We start from the raw sequence: 24,434 nt of genomic DNA, 5'->3' as shown, positions 1-24,434 counted from the left end.
TGCATATTTCTCAGCTGTTTTGGATCCAGTTGCAAAAGCCTTGCCAGGTTGCTTAAAAGCAGCAGCAGCTACAAGCATAAGTTTGGAACAAAGTGAAGGAATAGTGATGGGATTTCCTGTGAGGGTATATGTACCTCATTCTGTGGAGATTCTCCTCACTAGGACAAACATACAATACCATACAAATAACAGAATGACAAAATACGAGAAAACAATTCTAGGTGCAGATAATGTGACAATCTCATGTTGTGTAAACATAAACCCATCCACATTGTTGCCTGATGCTATGGAAGCTGAAGTAAGAAATTAGGTTGATCACAAATGTTTGGAAGTTCTTGAATATTGTACCAAACCAAGACCTGACATCAGAGATGAGCCATTGCCTCAATCTGACTATGTGATGTTTGTTGATGGTTCATGCTGGAGAACAGAGGAGGGTGTTTGAGTGCTTCATATGCCGTATGTACAGTAGCAGCTGTCCTGGAAGCATCTTGTCTGAAAGGAATTCATTCTGCTCAGATAGCGGAATTGATTGCTTTGATTCGAGAGTGTGAACTAGGAAAAGAAACACGAGTTACCATAGTGACTGACAGTCAGTATAGATTTGGGGTTGTCCATGATTACGGGCAACTGTGGTCCCAAAGAGGTTATTTAACTTCTGCAGGATCCCCCATCAGAAATGCTGAATTTGTAAAAATGTTGATTGATGCTATTCCATTGCCTGATAAAATTGCAGTGGTTAAGTGCGCGGCGCACACAAAGGGAGATGACAATATAACCAGAGGCAATAGGTATGTTGATTCCATTGAAAAATACTGTGCCAGAAATCTTGCATCCATAAATCGGGACAGGAAAGAAGAACATGTTTCAAGTCCTTTAATGCTAACCACAGTAGTCAAAACTTGGCAGGAAGTGAGACAGATGCAGGAAGAAGCTAGTGAAGAGGAGAAAAATATTTGGCTAAAAGCAGGATGTAGACAAAGGGAGGAAGATGATATCTTGGTTAACAAATATGAAAGACAAGTAATGCCTGATAACATGATTTCAAACATGGCCCGAATGTACCATGGTCAAGCTCATGTTGGGAGGGATGCAATGATCAGATTGTTCAGACAGACATGATACAATCCTAAGTTTAGGATGATCCCTGAGAGCCTGTGCCAGAGATGCCTAGTGTGTCAACAATTTAATCCCAATAGAAAAACAGTTGTAAGTTTGGAAACCATAGGACGGGAGGGAGGTCCATTCACATGAATGCAATTGGATTTCATAGAGTTGCCACCTTGTAATAGACTCAGATATGTGCTAGTAATCATTTTTCTGTTCTCTCGGTGGGTAGAAGCTTTTCCCACCCGGAGGAATGATGGGCTAACTGTTGCAAAATTGCCTTTGCATGAAATCATATCACAATACGGTTTTCCAGTAACAATTGAAACAGATTGTGGGGGCCATTTTCAGAATGAACTATTACAAATGATTTGTGAAGCACTGGGCATTCGTCAGAAACTGCATTGTGCTTACAGACCAGAAGCTTCAGGGGAAGTTGAACAAGTGAATGGAACAATAAAAAAACAGAATTGCAAAAATGTGTTTAGCAACAGGACTAAAATGGCCGGACGCATTGCCACTTGTTCTGATGACCTTAAGGAGTATACCTGACAGAAACACTGGACTAAGTCCACATGAGATTTTGATGGGCAGAGTAATGAGACAAGCATTTGTACCAGTTGATAAAATGTTAACTATAAATGATGACATCATACTGGATTACTGCAAAAATCTGTCTGACGTGGTAACTTCTGTGTTCCATCAGGTGGGAACTGAGTCAAACACGAAAGAGAAACATCCAGATCATGATCCAATTCCCGGAGATTGGCTTCGGATAAAGGTACATAGAAGGAGAAACTGTTTGCTACCTCGCTGGCAAAGGCCAAGACAGGTTATTTTGGTTAGCACAACTGCAGTTAAATGTGCTGGAGTAAAGAGATGGGTGCATGCCAGCAACACCATCCGTGTACCTGAGCCTGAAAATCCACACGAGGAAGGTGAAAGCACAACTGATTCTGATTCTGAAGGAGAACCAGAAAGAAATCCAGATACTGAAGCTCGACAAGAACGTCGACATATGGAGGTATCGGATGCTAGCTCTGCATCTGAAGGAGAAGGTGAAAATATTGAAATACCAAATTTTGAAGATCGACCTTTGGTAAGTAGTGATACCAGTAAAGACATTGAGCAAAGTGGAGATAAAACTGGTAATCAAGAGAATGCTGAAGAACAGTTAGAAAGCTCTGAAAGCAGGAACCAAAATCCTGACACTGGAAAAAATAGGAAATAACTCACGACAAGGATGAGATTCCAAGTACCAGTTATGGAGATGTTCCTAACAGAGTGAAAGTGCTGAGTAAAGAGAAACCAGATTCTGAAAAAGAAACAGACATTATAAAGTTCATTATAAATGATGCTGTCGAAAATACTGAAAATGAAACTGATGACAGTGGAGATGAAACTCAATTGAGAAAAAGTTCAAGGAATAGAGCTTGGAGAGTGGAACATAACATAACAGAACCAAAGAGAAAGAGGGCTCGTAAAGGAGACAATTGGCCTAGAGAAAATGATGGACTAAGAGTCAAGCTGGTTAATAAAGCAAGAAAACCAGAAGATCAAGTAAATGAGATAACAAGTCAGAAAGAGTTGTTGGGAAAAAGAATAGAGGTTGTTCAAAGGCCAAAAAGAGTGAGGAGACCAAACCAGAAATACAAATCACCTGAATGGACTTATATGTTTTTGCCTCCTATTGAGGAAGTAAACAGCAGCCAAGAGAACCTGAACTGCCCAGGTGAAGTGAAAGAAAGTGAGTAAAGAAACTGAGCCTCAAAGAAAGAAAAGAGATATTTGATCTAAAGGTGCAAGGTAGAGGCAAGACTTGAAATATCGGTATAAAGAAACATTGTAAGTGCAAAGTGAAGGTCTATAAAAGACAAAGATCGGAGTAAAAAGAACTATGAAAATCGCTGAGTAAAAAAAATAAATGGCTACTAATGATGTAACTACGAAATGTTCTATTTTTAGAAAGTGGTGTAGAATGTGGTTAATATGTACTGGATTAATAATGTTAGTATGGTTGATTTTAGCTACTATCAGATCTGAGAAGTTGAAACCAAATGGAACTATGAATGGAAGAAAAAATGAATTACAAATTTTATCTCATGTGAATAAGCCAGAAATTCATCAGGATAGGTCGATTAGCGACTTTTCCAAGAATACCTTTTCAAGATTATTATCTGAGTATGTTAGAACTATGGACGCAAGTGATTTCTACGTCTGTGTGAAATTGCCAGCATCAGTGTCAGAGGGGGTGACCTACCACCACCTTCCACTTACATATGGGATTACGTATAGTGTAATAGCATGTTTGTTTTACAATACAGGGAAATTAGAATATTATTATTCAAATTCTGATGATGTTTTTGCAAGATTGAAAGTTATAAATGCAATGAACAAAGTTAAGCCTGCAAAGGTTAGGGGAGAATTTTTCTTAGTAACTCAAGAATTGACTCATGATTACGCCTTTAGACATAATTTGACTTGTGAAATGAGGAATGAGGAAAAAGCATTTTAGATATGGTTGAGGAGAGAAGAAACATTTATAAGTGAAATGAAAGAGTGAAGCATGCTAAATCTAAATATTGGGAATTTGAGGATGAAAATTTAGAGGGACGAAATGTAAATGTGGCTATAAACATAGATACCCCATCATTATGAAAATGTTGTATTCGTAGAGACAATACTGTATATGACAATTATTTTGTGGGAGCAAGTCAATGTGAAGACACTTATCGTATAATAGGGAGTTGGGGGTTTAAAGGTGGTAATGACCCCGTTTTTCCTGGAACTTATTTTATCTGTGGGAACAAAGCTTACTATAAGTTGCCTGATCACTGGTATGGAACATTTTATGTAGGCCTGGTCTTTCCTAAAAATGTTCATGTAGATAGAGGTACTAATGGGATTCATGAGATAGGTAAATCTTTAAGTTGTAGAAAAAGAGAGAGTGTATTAGAAATAATAGGTGATTTTTTTGGAGCACTGATACCAGCAGTGGGGATATCTTTTAATGCAAATAGATTTCGGAAATAGTCAACGCTTGTCAACAGACACTGCAGGTGGATTTGTAATGGTAAACACTGAAATGGTTGCTATGAGAGCTATGGTGATGCAGAATCGTCTTGCTCTTGATATAATTTTTGAAAAATAAGGAGGAGTTTGTGGAATTTTGAAAGTACAACACTGTTGTACTTATATTCCAGATAAAAGTCAAAACATTGAGAGATATAATAAAAATATTACAGAATTGCACAAAGAAATTGAACCACTGGAGGTTGATGGTGTCCTTGAAGAACTTGGTTTTTCAGCAGTTCAACATTGGTTACATGAAATAGGTAGTTCTATTATAGGTGAAGTAATAATTCCAGTGACAATAATAATAGTAGTGATTTTGATACTAAGACTATGTTGCATGATTAGAAAGAGAAGAAACGTTAAAAATTCAATAAAAAAGGTGATTCAAGAAAAACAAGAAAGAGAACGTGAAAAGGTTCAAGAGAAACTCTATCAAAATACCAGGGAAATGGAAGATACTGGAGTATAATTCATACTAATCAAAAGAACTTGAAACATGTTGCGATAACATTTGCTACATTTTGTGAGATATTTGGTGATAAACCACCAAAGGAGGGAGTTGATGGAGCGAGGTGGAAAAACAAAGTTTTGTATACCCCTCGTGAAGTCATTGTCTCATAACAATAATATGAATTAATCGTGTGGTCTTGAAAACTAACCAACGTAGAATAGAATGCACACACAATTACACGTGGGAAAACTAATTGCTAAGTGTCACAAACTATAATCGACTAACTAAGTGATGTTGTCTCGTTCAAAACTAAGGCAGAAGCTTTAGACTACCCAAAAGCGGCATGAATATGCTTTCTGTTTGTTTATTTGTGGCAAAAACATGAAGACTGGTGAGTAAATCATGCATATGTGTTGCTTTATTCGCTAGGTAACAACTAACAGGAATACCTTAGTAAGGGGGGAGGTAAACAGAAAGGTTATTTTTCAACAATTAACATTTAATTGTGTTTGTTTCTATAATAGTTCCCGTTCTGGATTGTGAGGCCTAGAACAAGATGGAGGTTTCTATAACTCCGAGATAGAGATGCAGTACGCATGTGCATGATAGAAAAATCTGCAAGTGTTGTATGAGCTGCTTGTGCCCAAGCGGAATGGTTCAAGGACAGTGTGCCCTGAAAGTCCAGCTGAGTGCCAACAAAATGGACGCCGTGGTGAGAAAGCGTGAGAACGCAGACCAATATTACCATTGAAAGGACAAGAATGAAGCGGATATGTTGTGAACAAAGAACATTTTCATTGAAATAATCATGCGGAAATAAAACAATGAAATGATGTGGTTATGCTCATCCACCCCATGGACTGACCAAGCAAAACTGTTGAAGACCCCACATTTTTCAGAATTTAGATAGATTAGCTAGAGAAAAAGGGTATAAAAGAGTATGTCCGGACTTAAGAAAAAATTCTCTTCTTCGATTTCCCTCTGTGTATCCTGACATGCTGTCGGAATGCTGAATATTCCTGAGGCGTAAGAACTTTGACATTTTTCTGAACTTTAACTTTACTTGAATGAATACGGAGTCTTTAGATGAGATTAATAGCTATTGATTTATTTAAAAGTTTTCTATAGCGCTAGCTAGACCCGAGGGTATCAGAGCGCTTTACAGCATTATCACACGTAGGACAAATTTACACAGTGATATGTACAGTGAGTCAGGGCGTATCCCAGAGTATCTTCGGGGGAGAGCCCATTGTCCTTTGAAAGATAGGTTAGCATCGTAGGGTATATTGTGTCTTGTGACGTTACACGGCGATGTTGTTGAAGAAGGCACGGTGGCTCTAGGTGAGATTCAATGTCACCTGTGTCTGTGTGCTGCTATAAGCAGGTTTCGATTATTTAGGTTTTAGTTATCCAATTGTGAGGGATCGATTAAGGAAGAGGTTTTTGAGCTGCCTTTTGAAAATTAGGAAGGAGGGATTGGTCCTGATATGGATTGGAACGGAGTTCCCGATTTTTGATGCATTTCCTGCGAAGGAGCGAGATGCGGTTTTCTGTTGACGAGTTTTTGGGGGGATAAGGAGTAAGGTGTTGGTGCTCCTTAGGTTTCTTGTCTGACTGGCCTTCTGGAGTTTAGAGGCCATGTAGGCAGGATTCCCTGTGTGTAGCGCTTTGTGAGTGAGGCAGGCAGTTTTGAAGTTGGCACGCATTTCGATTGGGAGCCATTTTAGTTCTCTAAGTGCAGGCGAGATGTGTTCATATTTCTTCACTCCGGTGACCATTCTAGCCCTGCGTTCATAGTTGATCTGAGGGGGACTAGGTGAGAATTTGCTGATCCTGTGAGGGTTGCATTTCCGTATTCCAGTCTTGACAGCACTAGTGATTGAGTGGCTTGTTTGAGGTCATTGGGAGGGATGAAGGGTTTTATTTTTTTAAGTAGTTTGAGGTTGAGGAAGGCGCTTTTTGCAGTGTTCTTGATGTGTTTAGTCATGTCTAACTTAGGGTCCAGAGTGATTCCCAGCGATTTTACAGAATCGGCTGGGATGGGTTTGTGATTGAGAGCATCAATAGCTTTTAACCATTTGGTGATTTGGGGGTTCTCCTCCTTGTTGGAGATGAGGAGGATTTCTGCCTTGTCTTGGTTTAGTTTCAGGTGGTTTTGTGAAAGCCAGTGCTCGATTTTTTTCAGAGTGTCGTTTAGTCTTTGAATGTCTTCGAAGGAGGTGGTTTCCAGATAGATCTGGATATCATCAGCATAGAGGTGGGTGTGTTATTGTTTTTTAATATGATGGTAGGTGGTTCCATATAGATGTTGTAAAGCTGCGGCGAGAGAACTGATCCTTGTGGGACGCACCTGCTAACAGGGACTAAGTCAGACAGGACGTTTATTTTTTGCGTACGATTTTGTAGAAGGGAGGTGAACCATTGTAAGACCACCTCTTCAGCTCCAACCCTTTCTTTAATTGTCTTCATGAGAAGTTTGTGGTCAACCGTGTCAAAAGCTGCCGATAGGTCCAGGAGTATGAGTAGGCAGCATTGGCCTGTGTCAAGGGATTTGTGCATATCGTCTATTATATTTAGGATCGCTGTCTCTGTGCTGCATCCTTTTCTGAAGCCCGATTGGTGTGGGTTAAGAAGGTAGGTGATTTCCAGGTGTTGGGTAAGTTGGAGAACACATCTTTCCAGGATTTTCGCAAGGAGAGGGAGGTTGGAGATGGGTCTGAAGTTGTTCAGATCGTTTGTGTCGGAGCCTGTTTTTTTCAGTAGAGGTGCTACTTGGCCAAATTTGAAACAGTCCGGCATGGTTCCAGTGCTTAGGGAGCTGTTTATAATCTCAGTCCAGAGTGGAGCTAGGGAGAGTGTGAGCTTTTTGGCCAGTTGGGCAGGTATGGGATCCAGGAAGTGTGCTGAGGGTTTGGATTTGGAGATCATTTTCATTATCTCTGCTTCTGCGATGGGACTGAAAGATTTCCATAGGTTTGCGGGGTGACTGGGAGTAGTCTCTTCTGTTTCTGGAGGCAAATTGCGGGCAGGGGGGCTACGGTTAATGTCCAAGGAGAGTTCTATCTTGGTGATTTTGTCAGTGAAGAAATTGGAAAAGTTATTGCATAGGTCTTTTGAGGCCGTAGCTAGTGTTGATGTGGGTTTGGAAGTTTGTTGCCCAATGAGATTGAAGAGTTCTTTGAGCCTGTTTTTAGCATTTGCCAGGGCACTACAGAAGAAGGAAGATTTTTCGTTCATTATGTGTTTTTTATATTTTCGTCGAACTGATTTCAGTCTATTTCGTAGGATTGTGGACGGGTTTTTGCGCCAGAGTCTTTCTGCAGCGCTTAGTTCTCTTCTTTCGGAGTTTATGTCTATGTTGAACCATGATCTTGATGGTATGTTCCGGACTCTTTTTAGTTTCAGGGGGGCTATTTGGTCCCTGATAGAGGACATGGTAGAGTTGTAGTGGGAGGTAAGTTCTGTTGTTGAGAACTCACCTTTGTGGTTGGGGAGGAGGGAGTTTAACCCCTTCCATGCTGATGATGAACCCCAGCCGTCATGCATTACGGTGCTCGTGTGCTGATGACGGCTGAGGTTCGTCACGGCCCCGCCCTGTTCGTGTGTTTACCGCACAGCAGGGGAATCGCGGCCGCATGGAAGGGGTTAACCTTTCCTCCAGGTCTTCAAGGGGAATCTGACTGAAATTTCTTTCCCATCGGGGTTGGGGTTTTGCGTGCGGGACTGATACTGGGTCTTTTGGTTGATGTGGAAGAGAATGATATGGTGATCAGACCAGTCAACGGGCAAGGTGTGGTCAATTGAAACTAAGTCAGGTTGTGCGATAATGGCATCCAGGATTGAGCCTCTACTGTGGGTTTTCTCAGTGCAGTGTTGGGTGAGGTTGTAGTTGATTAGGAGATCGTTTAGGTTTTGATTAGCATGTTGCTTTTTTCATTCCAGCGTATATTGAGGTCGCCAAGGATTAAGTTGTTGGAGTCACGGAGGGAGTCATGAGTTATCAGGTCGGAGAGGTGTTCTCCAAATGAGGCAATGTTTCTTGACGGATGGTAGAGGAGATGGCAGAGTAATGGATTGTTGTTGCTTGTCTTGATGGAGGCAGTGAGACATTCGAAGGAGTTGTATTCTAGTGCATCGGTTTCCGTCAACAAGGAGGTCTTTCTTGTGAATGATTGCTATACCTCCTCCTCGTTGGTTGATTCTGTCTTTGTGGATGATTGTGAAACCAGTGGGGACAAGCATGTCCATGGTTGGGGGGGGAGATCTCATTCAGCCACGTTTCAGTGATGAACGTGATGTCTATGTCGTGGGTGAGGATGGTCTCAGCTAGTTCTGTGGCATGTTTGATGGCTGATCTGCAGTTAACGAGCATGCAGTTTGTGGAGGATCCCTCCATTACGGAGTTTTCCTTAAAGGGGGCTCTGGGGATACTGGTGAGGAAGGCTGGTGGTCTTGGGGTTATAGGGTGTGAACGGTTGCTTCCGAATCCAGTGATTACCTGGATCTTGGGGTTGGAGTGGGCAGTGGTAAATGAGTTATATGACGAGGCTAGAATTATCCCTTCGCTCGGGGACATTGCGGCTCTTGCTCTTTTGGGTCTTAGTGTCTGGTTTAGTAGGGGGGTTGTGGTCCAGCTGAGCCATTTGGTCTTTTGGGGCCTTGTGTGATTGGGGTTGGGGAGTGTGGGTTTTGGAGATGGGAGTTTGTTCGGCTTTTGAGGTGTGGTGAGGTTCCATAATATTTCGGTGAGGCCCAGTATTACCGTTTGTATCTGGCTTCCCAGCAGGGCAAGTCGCTGGGACGTCTCTATGGGAAAGGGGGTTGGGGCGTCGAGGGAGGTCGTTACGACTCTGGATATTTTGGGTCTTTGTGTCTGGTTCCCGATGGGGGTGTTATTCTGGTTCCAGAATGGGGGGGTTGGACAATCTGGGTTGTTGCGTCTTGAGTGGTCTTGCATGATTGGTGTCGGAGAGAGTGGGTGTCGGGTGTGGGTGTTCAGTGGGCTCTTGAGGGTGGCTTTTGGTGTTGAAATTGTTCAAGTTTGGCCCTATTGGTGGTCCTGGGTGTGGGGAGTAGGAGATCACCTCATGGTTGCGAGTGAGATTTGGGAGTCATTGACTTCGGGCAGGGTTCATTGGTTGTTAGTTGGGGGAGGGGGTTTAAGGAAGGATGGGGTGGGGGTTGTTCAGTGAAGTGCTGGAGAGCCTCAACGGTGATGTGGTTCTGGCTGCTTGAGGAGGGGGGGAGAGAAATGAGAGCTATCGGAGGAGGGGGGTGTTGTTCAGTAGGGTGTTGCAGAGCCTCATCAGAGATGGGGCTCTGACTGCTAGAGGAGGGAGGGAGAGAATTGAGAGCTATCAGGTGGGAAAAGGTGGGATGTTGGGAGGTTGGCTTTCAAGGCAGGAAATTTGAGGTTGCTTTGTGTGATCTTCAGGATGGGCGGCCTGTTAGGGGATAGGGAGTTGGATGGGCGTGGGCTATGTAGAAGTGAGGGGGCCCTGTGGAGCGAGGGGAAAAGGGAGTCAAAAGCTTCTAGGTTGTCATTGTTGACTAAGGTTTCAGTCTGTAGGGAGTGGGGTGTTGGTAGCGAGAGGTGGTGGGGGAGACATTTCTAGAATATGGTTTTGGGGGGTTGCCCTGAGATTGAGTTCAGTCTGTTGGTCGGAGAGGATAAGATTGTAAGGAGAAGAAGTTGGTACCCTTCTCTGTTGCTAGGTGGGGGAAAGTGTTTTAATCGCTCCTTCTGGTCGAAAGAGCTCAATCTTAGAGTCTGCGGCGTGGGTTAGATGTGAGATTGAGGAGTGGGTGATTACTCTATTGCTTATCACTTTTAGCTATGCTAGGGGTGGAGGAGTGTAGTGGGTTTTCAGGAGAGGTGATGAAGGGCGGTGGTCAGCGGGTCGGATTAGACACACAAATTCAGATTGTCATCACAAATTTTGATTAGACCTAGGTTAACAGTTAAGTCCACAAAGGGGTTGTCTTCATTCTGCGATGTTGGAGAGTTTTACGATGAAGTGGAGAGATCGAGGGTGTGTTACACCTCCTGTTTCGGCTTTCTGCGTTGTTTGTTATTTCTTTACTAGTTCAAGTTGTTTCCCACAATTGATGGTGTTTCCTAATTACATTCAATCCACATTGGTTGCAGGTTTAATGGAGCAGTGACGAAAAGAGGGTGGGAGAGTGGCCGCCATCTTAGGGGTAGGCACCAGGTTAAAGAGGAGTGAGCTGCACCTCCTGTCTGTTGCTTGATTCATTCATTTGTGGTTCAGGATTGTTTCCCACATTAGGTGAACTTTAGCGCTTACATTCAGACATCATTGGTTATAAATAGGTTTACCGATGTAGTGGAGACATAGGGTGCAGGTGGCCACCATCTTAGAGACAGGCCCTGGGTAGTGGAGGAGCAAGGATGTGTTGCCCTCCCGTCGAGGTTTTTGAGTTATTGGTGTCTGCCTCAGGGAGAGGAGAGGAGAGGAAGGGTCTAGAGGAGTTGAGAGTCTTTTTCGGGAGGTCGTTTAGAGGTGGGAGTCCGATTCGGGGATTGGTGCCACCATCTTGGAGTCAGGCACAGGGAGCGCGCCTCACGTCTCCCATTATTGGGATTTTACGATCGCTAGAGTTGTTTGGGAGAAGAGTCGAAGCATTTGCTAGCGGTCTCGCGACTTCCATTGCTGGGATTGCGAGACCGCTGAGGATAATTAAGCAATGAAATCAATAAATAAATAAGTCGGTGGTTCCGGTGAGCAAACCCTCTAGGGCTCGTCTCTCGGGCACTCATTGGAGTAGTCAGTTATGGCTGCTTCGCTGATTCAATGACCAGACCCTGCATACACGGCGTTGTTTCCGCTTTTCGATTCCTTTCAAGTTTGGCTGGCCTGGGTCAAACTGCTGTGGAGTCCACCAACTTCTTCCATCTCCCAGAGGTGTGGGCAGCCTGTATGCCATCTAGGCAGAGGATCTACAGCGCGATTCTGGGTTGCCTGCTTGCTGATCGGATTCCGGTGAGTCGTCTTTGCAGTGGTGGGGCGGCTGCAAGGAAAAGTTGTTTTGGTATTCCTATGTCCTATGTCCCCGGAGCTCAGGCTCCAACCTCTGTCCCCGCGTCCATTATGGAGGGAGGTGAACTTTGGGAACAATTATGTCATTTGCTAATACTCATGTCCTATAACTTCAATAATAATGCGATGTTCTGAACTTAGAATTAAATGAAAAATAAATGTATGAGTTAAAATACTTTTCTTTCCTTTAAATCTATTTTGCATTAAATGAATAAACAAGTGAATAAATAAAGGTCATCCTAGAACATTTATCTTTAAATAAAAAGATAAATGAAGAATTAAGCTGGTCTTGTTCATCCCTAGCCTAATTTTTTAATAGCAGATCTATCGACAATTAATGGTGGTGTGTCTGAATAAATTGTTGTGTTGATAAAACCGTGGTAAAACAATTTAAACTGCAGGTGTACAGATTATAAATATTTAGCTTAATGTAGACACTCCGGTATGATCCAGCAGCTCTCCTTAGATTCACACCAATCCATAAAGTAGAAGAGAAAGTGTGTACGAGTGACTTGCAGTGTTATGGGCCCCACTGATGAGTAAGTGTATGATTTAATACTTCAGGGAAAGGTGATGAAGTTTTAGAAATTATTTCTGGAGTAGCGCTGCATCAGTAATTACTATAGAAAATGTAGAGAGCAATCACATGTCATGTAACGATATAGCTAGGTAAGTTCCAAAATTCCAGAAGACTGTGGTGATGTGGCCAGCAACTTACCAGTGTTGGTGGAGAAGGAAGCACAAAATGGCTGCCACAACATTTCTCCTCAACTATTGAATATCCTGGAGTACGCTGAGAGCAGGAAACATTTCTAGAAAGTATAGATTAAAAGCAGTTCCTTTGTAGGGTTTCCGGAGAGTAGAAACGACATACGGGCACTTTAAGTAAGAAGCGCTGCAGATGAGTTGAGCTCCGAGACTCGGCATATAAAAACAAAATGGCTGCCGCAATAGCACGTCGCCGCAAAAAGAAAATCACTCACAGAGAAAATCCTTCCAGCGGTGTAGGCGGGAACGTCGAAGGTCACATTTTGTGCGGAAGACCTTCCGACGTGTGTAGGGCCCGATACCTTCGCCCAAAGATTCCTAGCAACGTGAAGCCTCCGCTCTGCACTGGACAGCCTCACCCGAGAGCTGCCATGCTCTTCGGGTGCCTAGCCACGCCCCCTGTAAATCTTGTTCTTATCTCGTCATATTTGTTGGGCATTAAAAGAGCTAGGTCAAATGTCAAAATCTTCTTCTGGGGGGGCCCGATGTTGATTCAGCTCGGCTGACTGCAAAATGAGAGCATTGACAGGAAAGACGAATGTAGTGTACTTTCTCAATGGAGCTTGCCAAAGCCCCATTTTTTTTATTTTAGACATCGCCATCTTAAAAGGTATCTTGTTCTTCAGCGCCTTTCATTTGCATGGCATGCAGTTCACTATTGGCATTGTCAGGGTGGGTGGAAGCCTGAACATTTCTAAAATCATGTTTGAAAACTATTACTTACAAAATATAACTTGCAGTGATTTAGTCTGATGTAGTAGTTATTTGCTTACTTTCACATTGATTAACTTGTAAATAAATGCTTGCCCATTTTCAATTGGGTTCCACATGCAAAGTTCTGGAGGGCTCTTTCAGAGATCATGTATTTAGGGTAGACAGCCATGAGCTTTACACCGTGCCGCTATTACGACGCTGTCATCACAATGCAAGTCGTTACAACGACTTGCGCTGTAGGGCGCTCTTGGTAAAGGAATAGTTTATTTTCTATTCCAACACCTTCCGTACTGTTACGTTGGCTGCAGTTGGAATAGAAAATTAAACTATTCCACAATCCAGCGCCTACAGCGCAAGTCGTTGTAACGACTTGCGTTGTAATGGATGCGTCGTAATGGCAGCGCGCGTTGTCATGACATACATCCCTGATTTAGTCTGAAGTACCAGTACTACTAAGATGAAACAGTTCTACATGTGAATGAAATATAGTTTTGGAATTGTTGCAGACTTTTACATATTTAACACATTTAAGCAAAATTCCTCTTCTTTGGCGAGTCTATTTTATTTGTGAAGCTGCCTTTTTTCAGGAACAAAGAACAAAATCGCATTTCAGTCTCAGTGTAAGCGTAACATATGGTGATCTTGGTTAATTTACACTGTGTATGGCACATTAACTCTCAGGCTCAAGATAAGATCTGTTCACAGGAAAGCACCAGTCATATTGTAACACAATTTAACAATGCTTGGTTTTCATTTTGGTGTGTAAAGCATATGCTTTATTTATGAGATCTGTTGCAACACGTTTTGGGGCGCTGGAAAATTATAGTCACTTTTATGAAAGATTTTGTGTTTATGTTTAACTACACAATAATTATGTGTTCCGTTTTTTTTCGGAACACAATTATTACTGGATATAAACGATTTCCTCATTTGTCCTTGCAGTCACTAGGGTCATGATTTGAATGGTAAAGCAGGTGCAGCGGCACAGGTTTACAAGGTTTAGGAACCCCACTGAACACTGATTATTGCTATATTTTGCAACTGAAAAAAACCAAACAATCACAAGGATAGTTACTTTGCAGGCACTAGGGTCATGATTTGAATGGTGCAGCAGGTGCAGTGGTGCGGGGGCCAAAAGGTCTAGGAAACCCACTGAACACTGCTTATTGCTAAATTTTACTACCAAGCAAGCAGTCAAATGCAATTACTTTGCAAGCAAAAGGATCATGATTTGAATAGTGACGCAGGTGCAGTGGCACGGGCAAAAAGCTATAAGAAATCCACTGAACCCTGATTATTGATATATTTTACTACTGAACAAGCAAACAGTCATAATTGCAATTACCTTGCAGACACTAGGGTCATGATTTCAATGGTGCAGCAGGTGCAGTGGCACAGGCACCAAAAGGTCTAGGAAACCCACTGAATACTGACTATTGCTATATTTTCCCACTAAACAAGCAGTCACAAGTGCAATTACTTTGCAGGCCCTAGGTTATTGATATATTTTACTACTAAACAAGCAAACAGTCACAAGCATAGTTATCTTGCAGGCACTAGGGTCATGATTTGAATAGTGCTGCAGGTGCAGTGATTCAGAGTCCAAAAGCTCTAGGAAACCCACTGAACACTGATTATTGCTATATTTTACTACTAAAAAAGCAGTCACAAGTGCAATTACTTCACAGGCACTAGGGTCATGATTTCAAAGGTTTAGCATGTGCAGTGGCACCATGGTGAAAAGGTCTAGAAAACCCACCAAAAACCGAATATTGCTATATTTTACTATTAAGCAGTCACAAGTACAGTTATCTTGCAGGCACTAGGGTCATGATTTGAATGGTGCAGCAGGTGCAGTGTCACAGGGGTAAAATGGTCTACGTAACCCACTGAACACTAATCATTGCTATATTTGACTACTACCCCCAACTCAGAACCAGCTCTGGCCGATATCTCCCCGATTCCTACCATCTGTCTACAGCCCCAGTGCTCCCTTTAGCACAATGTGAGTGCCATCTCCTCCACCGCTGTGGTGACGCTTCCAGACCCTTGATCTATCCCCTCATGGGCTCCTCCCTCACTGGCTTCCTCTTCTCCTCTCCTTTGACACCGGCACACCTTAAAAGTGTACGGATTTTTTTTTACAGTACGTGACGTTTTTAATAAAAGGCACTTAAAGGTTCTATAAAGTATTTCAGCGCTTTATACGAGCACCAGTTACATTGCACAAAGACACTTTTCTATGGCACTGGGGAGATTACATGATTTGGCCAGGATCACAGAATGGTGGGCCGATGCTGAGGCTCGAACCCAATTCCCCAAGTCGGCAGCGCTTTCCGTTGTACAAAAAACATTGATAAAGACAATAGAATTTGAGTGAGTAGGTGAAAACCTATTGGCTTTGCCAAAGCTTGTTCTTTATTATTACATATAATACGATATCGAAATACATACCTTCAAGGTGTGTGCTGTACAAAAACTTCTAAACTTTTGTCCATAAGGAAAAGCAACACAGGCCATCAAAAGAGTGCACATAACTGACTTGCCTCTTATTTCACTATTGTCCGGGTGGGTGGAAGCATAAACGTTTTAAAATTCATGTTTGAAAACTATTCCTTGAAACAGTTCTACTTGTGAATAAAATACATTTTAGAAATGTATTAAGAGACTTTTTCATATTTTACACATCTGTTGCAGAATGTCTTTAAAAATTATGGTGGCCTAAAGTTAACTATGCAGGACTCCCTAGTTACTTGCTTTCGTTCACATCTATTAACTTGTAAATTAATGCTTGCCCGTTTTTAACAGGTGGCCACATGCAAAAGTCCGGAGTGCACTTGCAGCCACCAGGCTATAGATCTACAGGGACGTTAAAGTATAGGTTATACAGCAGGGCTGGCTTCAGTGCAACAGAACTGCAAGTAAACAAAATGCTATACCACACAATTAATGCTAGCTTTGCCATAAAGCTTTTTTTCTTAACTTTCATCGGTTTGCAACATGGCTACATGTTAGACCTGGCACCATTGGCGTGGGTCTCCCTTCCATTTTTGCTGTTGCCTCATGTGTTTATGCTGGTGTTAGAGGCTTTGGGCACTGTGCCACTGCTGTCCAGTGCCACAATGCGAGTGCTCTGTACTGTAAATTGATGTATTGTTTAGTGGTTCCATGATTGGATGTTTGGTTTACTTGTCAGACCCTAGTACAGTGCACTGAGTGTGCAGGGGTGTGTAATTCCAAATGCTGCTAGTGGGCTTGCAGCACTGGTTATGCCACCCACAGAAGCGGCCTTGTAAAACGTGTCTAAGGTCTGCCATTGCAGAGCCTGCTTGCAGTCTGGTACTGTCATGCTGACTGAGCAAGTGCACCCACTTGCCAGTCCCTAAACCTTCCCTTGTCTTCACATTAGTCACCCCTATGGTAGGCCCAAAGGCAGGGTGCATTGTAAGTACAAGGTAGGACAAGCCCTGTGTTTGTGAGGCATGTCCTAATAGTGAATTACAGCCATTTTCGTTTTTCACTATTGCAAGGCTACCTGTTCTCCATAGGCCAGAATGGGCTGCTAGATTATTACATGCTTATAATCCTAACAGACTCAGAGAACATGGTAAAAATTCGAGTTTAGTATGCCTGGACTCAGAATAATAAAATACATCTTTTAGTGAAGTAATATTCTGGGTCTGCAAATACCACTTTTAGAAAGCAGGTATTTGCTTGCCTAACCATTTAAGCCTGCCTCTGCGAGGTTGTGTATTCCTTCGTCTGGTTTTGTGAGTGACAGGGCTGGGGGATTCCAAGAGACAGGCTGGGGCAGCCCAGTGGTGAATAGGGAGATCTGCATCTAGATGGGAGGGAGGATTTGCTCCTGGGACCTGAATAGGGCGGGGCCTTCCCTCTACAATGATGGCTCCACCTCCTGGTGTGCGGCTGATGTTTCTGCGCTGCACAATGAAAGAAGAGAAGGAAGACTGTCAACTAAGTGCTCCAGGACTGTACTTACCTTCCACAATGCTGGCTCCACCTCCTGTGGGGTGTCTGATGTGCTGCGCTGTGAAAGGAAAGGAGAAGTCTGGTAAACAGAGCGCTTCAGAACTGGTTTTGACTGGGCACAGGCCCCTCTCCCCTCAGAGAACAAAGGATTTTGGGGTATAAATATTGAGACCCTGATCCCAAGAATTTAGATCACTTTTGGACTACAAGAAGAAACTTTTGCTGAGGAGAGGAACCTGAAGAAACCGAGGAGAGACTATTCCCAAGCTGAAGTGCTGCTTGGGGGATTGGCCTGCAGTGGTTGCCTTACTGCCAAGGAGAGGAGAAAGAACTTAGTGGACTTTATTTTCAACTTGTGCCAAAGATCTCCAAGGGCTTGGAGGAGAGCTTGCCCCCTGACCGAAGTCCCAGGGCCAGTAGACTTCACCAGCCTTTGTGAATTGCTGCTGGAAACGCTATTTCAGTGGCTACAGAGGCAGGGAGCTGTGACTGACTCTCACGACCGGCCCGGTGTCCTGTGGGTACCGCATCAAGCAACGTCCGCCTCAAACAACGCAAGCTCTGAGCTCACCGACTCCGTCCTGACGCCGTCAATGAGCCGTTGCCTGCACCGCGACTGGTGGACACCGCGACGTGCAATGCCTCGCTACACCGACTCGTACTGGTCTGACCGACGCGGTCACTGCTGCTGACTTCGAGTCCTGTGAACGCACCGGAGTTGGGCACCGCCTTGCATGCTTTGCGACGCACCGCCCAACTCGCACCGCTGTCCGGACTGATCGACACCAGCCCCCGAACTCCGGCTCTGTTGCCGCTCCGCAAGCTGCAAGCACCACATAGAAGCACCGCATCGAACCACCGTTTCGCCCTGCAACGCACGCCTTGGATCCACCGCACGAGGGACAATGCATTCTGCAACGCTTCCTTTCTGCACTGCGACGAACACCGGAACCGGTTCGCACGTCCGTGCCAGCCGCATCAAGTAAAAGGTACTGTGACTGAGTCTGTCGACATTTGAGTGGGCCAGGATAGACGCGGTCCGCTAGATTTGTTAGACTCTGTGTTATTTCAACAACGCTGTAGCCGGACAGGGCTGCCGACTCGCACAGAACCTTGATTTAAGCTTTTTTAACCAGAACTCTTTAATTCTAACAGTATTATGGATTATTTTTGTAATTTATTGGTCTTGTGGTAACTCTATGTAAAATATACTTATTTTTTAGATAAAACCTTGTGTGGTGTCCATTTGTAGTGTTGTCACTGGGTTACTGTATGTGATCACAAATGCTTAACTTACAACGCCTCTAAGATAAAGCCTGGCTGCTCGTGCCAAGCTACCAAGGGGGTGAGCTGGGGTTATTTTAGGAGTGTAATCCCCTTATCCTGACTAGAGGAGAGGGTCCCTATTTGTCACAAGTACCTACCTGTGCCAACCAGAGACCCCCAATTCTAACACTACAAAACATTGGTAAAGCCAATACACCTTGCTCACTTTGCCACTGGATTCAAGCAAGCCGGGCTGAAGACAGCTGGAATGCCAGAAACCGGTCCTCGGAAGCTTGTTTCTGGTCCAGGGAAGACATGGCTTGGCAGTTCGGGTTGGACTGTTCCCATGAGGCACAGGGTCAGACTGATTTGCATATAGCCATGTCTGAACTGGGGTGGCAGAGTGGTCTAAAGCAGGGTGATGGATTAAACCCAGATCTTTTGACTGGGTGTGAGTGTTTGATTGATTCAGATGCTCCGTCCATCACCACCCCCTTTTGTACCGCTTTTGGCCGCCATTACTGTGGCAGGGTATGCTCAGACGTGAGCCCCTTGCTCACTTTGCCACTGGATTCAAGCAAGCCGGGCTGAAGACGGCTGGAATGCCAGAAACCGGTCCTCGGAAGCTTGTTTCCGGTCCAGGGAAGACATGGCTTGGCAGTTCGGGCTGGACTGTTCCCATGAGGCACAGGGTCAGACTGATTTGCATATAGCCATGTCTGAATTGGGGTGGCAGAGTGGGCTAAAGAACGGTGATGGATTAAACCCAGATCTTTTGACTGGGTCTGAGTGTTTGATTGATTCAGATGCTCTGTCCATCACCACCCCCTTTTGTACCGCTTTTGGCCGCCATTAGTGTGGCAGGGTATGCTCAGACGTGAGCCCCTTGCTCACTTTGCCACTGGATTCAAGCAAGCCGGGCTGAAGACGGCTGGAATGCCAGAAACCGGTCCTCTGAAGCTTGTTTCCGGTCCAGGGAAGACATGCCTTGGCAGTTCGGGCTGGACTGTTCCCATGAGGCACAGGGTCAGACTGATTTGCATATAGCCATGTCTGAACTGGGGTGGCAGAGTGGGCTAAAGAACGGTGATGGATTAAACCCAGATCTTTTGACTGGGTGTGAGTGTTTGATTGATTCAGATGCTTCGTCCATCACCACCCCCTTTTGTACCGCAATACATCTTGCATAGGCAAGAACTGTTGACTTTGCCAAAGCTTGTTGGATGTAGTACCTTAACATTTGTACATTTGGCTCCATACCATGTGTCAGGGGGGGTGAAGGCATATAAATATACAACTTTGAGTAACATTACACTTGTAAATGGTGAATAGCCAAACGTATTGAAGTCAATAGTGGTAAAGTTACTCAAAAGTGTAAGAGTCAACTTGCACATGTAAATGTGCTCATATGTAAATTTGACTTTGTGAATAGGCCCAAATACATATTATAACACAAATGTCAGTCATCAATGTATTTTGAAAATAACTCCATTTCATTCCAAACATCAACATGCAAAATTATGGAAATATATTTGCATTGTACACAAATCCGACGCTTCTATTTTTAATAAATAAACATATTATGCCCGAACTACCATGTTTTGATTTTTAGCACATAAACGTATTTTCTCCCCGAGCATTACCTTGTGTGGTAATCGAAGGAACATCACAAGAGTAGCTTAGGGTTCCCATGAGCAATACAATCTCAACCGAGCACTGACTGTGGATCCACTGGCAATTCTGAGGGGAAACATGATTTGTCCACTTGCATGATGGCCCTTGTGAAAGCAGGATAACATGGCTAACCCAAAAAGATGACCTGATGGGTAAACATTATATCTTACCAAACAGTAATATTAATAACTGATGATAGACGCATTTACTTAACGATTAATAGATTCAGAAATTCAGAAACTACTTGCAATTTTTTGCAAGGGATTGTTTTAGTTTCCTGCTATTTAATTTGAATGCTAAAATGATATTTTGTAGTAGTCAAGGGAAATTATGAAGCAAAACGTGTTCGTCTCATTTTAATCACATACGTTTAAAGTGTTCAATATTCAGAAACAAAGAATCTACTTGCGAGTTGCAGATTTATTTTCCATTGCCCTCAAATGCTGGGGATTTTGAAACAAAAAATAATTCTAATGGAAGTATAGAATTTCCCAAACCTTGATGTTTGTGGTGTGAGGGTTTAGATGCTGGAATACGAGTGCTGAGGGTAATTCCCATCTAAGGTGAAGGCTTACCCACAGGACAGATCTGCCTTGAGGTATAAGACGCAATGGAAACAGTTCTCAGAGAGCCACCCGGAGAATGCCAATTGCGTGAACAAGTGTGAATCAGAAGTAAACATTCTCCCAGAGGCAGCAGGTGCCGTGACAGATTCTTGGAACATAGACCACAGAAAATACCCAGAGACGTTCGATTTGTGACACAGGATGTACATCTAGGGCTGAACCGTGTGCGTCACCCAGAAAGTGAACGGGTACAGCTGCGCAGCGTGCCGTACTCGCTTCCACACACTGTGAATACTGCTTTAATTCTCTCAAGTCACAGCAGTAGAGTCTTTGTAAAGGTGGACAAATGTGACCACAGCCCAACAAGGCTCAATGATTATGGAGATATGGAGGAATGTTTCCTCACATTCTCTCCTGTTATTCATGGTGTTTATTAAAAATTAGATTACCAAAGTTGAGAAGGGGAAGACTGTGATGATGAAGGGTCGACTTACTGGCAATCCAGCTATTAATACCCCACCCATGTTCATCATCAGGGTTCCTGTACTGGCTCAAACCAGAGTATGAAAGGAGGGCACCAAATGTTCCCTTCAATGCAGTCTGATGGTGCTGGAAAGTACCCCCATCTCAGCCCAATATGTGAAGTCCTGTGTAGCAGGTGATCACACCTCCCTGTGACAGGAAACCTATTGTTCTACCTTCCCCTGATCAAGCTCAGCTCAGCAGCAGGAGAGCAGAACAGTGTCTGTGGTTGGCAGCAGCACTAGTTTGCTGGGAGACCCTGAAAGGCTGTAACTGGGTGTAAAGGGGGCTCCCCTCAGGGGCTCTTTTGTACATGGGATCACACCTCCAACACTGGAATCGGTGTTGGGGTATAATGCCAAAATGTTTGATACAAAACATGACCAGGTTCGGCACAGCAATTATATAGTTAGATATCTTGTAATAACTGATGTCCCCTATATGTCTTAAAATGGCTGACTGCACTTACAAAGCCAGAGAATCGACTTGGGGGTTTGTAGCGGTGCCCTGCTCATGCAGGGTCACCCTCAAACTTATAACCAAGCACCCTGCCCTCAGGACTGAAGGGCCTACCATAAAAGTGACATAGGAATTCAGTGTAGTGACCTCAGATATAAGAAAATGTATATCTGTCATGAGAGGTGCAAACACCACCTCTCACTGCCTGCAATGGTAGACCTGTAGTCTGAGTTTCAGTGGACCCACATGGGTGGCACAATAAATGATGCAGCGAATGGGAGACCCGTGGTGTGCCTATGCCCTGAGTATCTTAGTACATAAACTACAGACTTATAAGGATACACCAGTAGCCAATTGTGGAAATACAAAAGTACTTACCAAAGCCATTTTGGGAGAGAGAGCACAGATGCAGGGGTCCTGATTAGCAGAATCCCAGCAAAATACAGTCAAAACATACTGATACCAGGCAAAGAGTGGGGGTAACCTAGAAGCAGATTCTACTTTCCTACATTGGTGCTTCGCACTAGGGCCTCTATCTTACCGAAAGCGATAACACCATTTCATGTGGGGCAATCTGTCACCTTGCCCACTTTCTCTGCTCCTCCGCATCCCTTTAAAGATGAGGAACTTCTCCACTGTCTGGACCCACAAAAGGTCGTTGTCACTCTACCTTGAAAGCACTAAAGACTTCCAGGTGGACAACCAACTCTTCGCGAGGTACGTTGGAACAAAGAAATGTCATGTGGTGTAGAAGAGGACTATCTTGCAATGGGTCAACCTCTGCATCAAAATTTGCTACGCTCTGGTTAAAGAAAAGCCTCCTGTAGGCTTAAGGGCTCAATCCACCAGTGCTAAGGCTGCTGCTACGACATCCTGTGTAAGAGTTATTTAAAAAGGGTGAAGATTAGTAATGTATAAGATAAAAAGCAATGGTGCTAAAACACATTGTTGTCTCAACCTTCTAAAAATCACAATATCATTTGAGACTCCCCCTCCCGAGAATTTATTCTTATCCAAGCCTTCATATTCTTACCACACCTAACAATAACTTCACTTTAACGATTAACATGGTATATATGTATATTTATATATATATTTTCAGTGAAAAACAAAGGTTACAGGGACATTACAGTTAGGCTCATATTTCACTCGTACAAAACCTGATTTTGCATCCCACAAGAGTCCACAGTTTTGCACAAAATATATTACCAGTGGAGTACTTTCTACTGGTTAATTATGGACTGCTACCTCCTTGAGTAAATGTCCAGTACATATTATACTGTGCAGTTGCGCAATGAAGAATGAGAAAATGTCACCAGGGACCTTGTGTGCATTTAGACAATGTGATTGCCCAGAAATATGTGATAGCCTGATTCCTCACATAGAGAAGACAACAAGCTTACATAGAGGTAAATCTCCACCAAACAAGTGTCTTTCCTCTTAACTATATGAAGTAAGTGCTTCTTTGGTGGAGGTGTCCTCATATTCCTACGTATTAAGAACTCCTCTCCAAAATCATTGGGAAATGTGCTAGGGGGTGCTTGTTAGGCTGTGCATCCTCCTGGCAAAAGGCAAGAAGACCTTTGCGTACTAGTATGGTAGGAGGGGTCAAACGGGTGAAGCTTCCAAGTGATTTTCACATTTCTATACTTGTAGTAAATTAAAGGGTAAACCATGGACTCTGCTCTCACAAGGACAGGACAAGAAAGAACCAACTTGTCACAGTCACATACAAATTGCGCTCCAATAGATCAACGATGCATTCCCCTCCACAAAGAATTTCAGGTCGTTTATCAATATGGAATTGCAGAGAAAACACACTTGCTTTGACTTCACCAAGCCCAAGAGTTAGGATCATATGTCCTTTACAGGAGCAGAGCTATGACAGGGGCACCTGCTATGTTTATATGTGTAAGTGCTTATATTTGAGGTTACATTTTTGTGAAATGAGCATCATGGCCAGAATGGTCCCGGGGACCCCATCCCCGGGGCCAACCACATCTTAATGGGGGCTGTGCGACCCCGGGGCATCCCATCCCCTGGGGCTCAGCCATAATTGAATAGGGAGGGGAGCTGTGTGGCCTCCCCATCCGAGCCCGATTTGGGGACAAAAATGTATTGATATTTTGGGCTGCGATATTCCGTAGTTGTTTTGCATATACCGTGGTGTATGGTGACGACAATACAGTATTATTGGCTAATGACATCCTTTACAAAATGAAAGGGCAACTATATTGCTTACACCATACTCTGGGGCTGATTACGATGTAGGTTGGGCCAGCATCCGCGTCCTGTCGGAGGAGGTCGGACCACCACGATCTCGTCGGAAGCAGTCTCTCCAAACGCCAGATTTCAATGCTTGAGTAAAATATCCCTGGTGAAAAAATCTACAGACACTGCACATCACATGACTGAAAGCACTCCTAGCCAACTTTGTCCCACACCATACAACAATCATAGGGTTGTGACACTACATATAACCCCTGGCGTCTCAGAGTCACAACACCATGGATAAGTCTTGGAGGATATTGTATCCCTGGTCCAAACTTATTTTGAGGGTACATGTAAGAAACATCACAGAATGTTTGTTCCCATCACATCTGAAGGATTTCCTCAATGCCCAGGTCAGTGACAATGTACAAGCATACTCTCACAAACTCTACATGTGTGCACATCTCAGAAGCTGGTTTAATGATGTGTGTAATAGCCAGTGTCACCAAACAGCACTGCCTCATGAATGACATAGCTAGCATCTCCAGTGACACCCTCACATTGCTCATT

This window comes from Lissotriton helveticus, chromosome 4_1 (assembly GCF_964261635.1).
Source record: "Lissotriton helveticus chromosome 4_1, aLisHel1.1, whole genome shotgun sequence".
Taxonomy (NCBI): Eukaryota; Metazoa; Chordata; class Amphibia; order Caudata; family Salamandridae; genus Lissotriton; species Lissotriton helveticus.
This window is presented reverse-complemented; position numbering follows the sequence as displayed.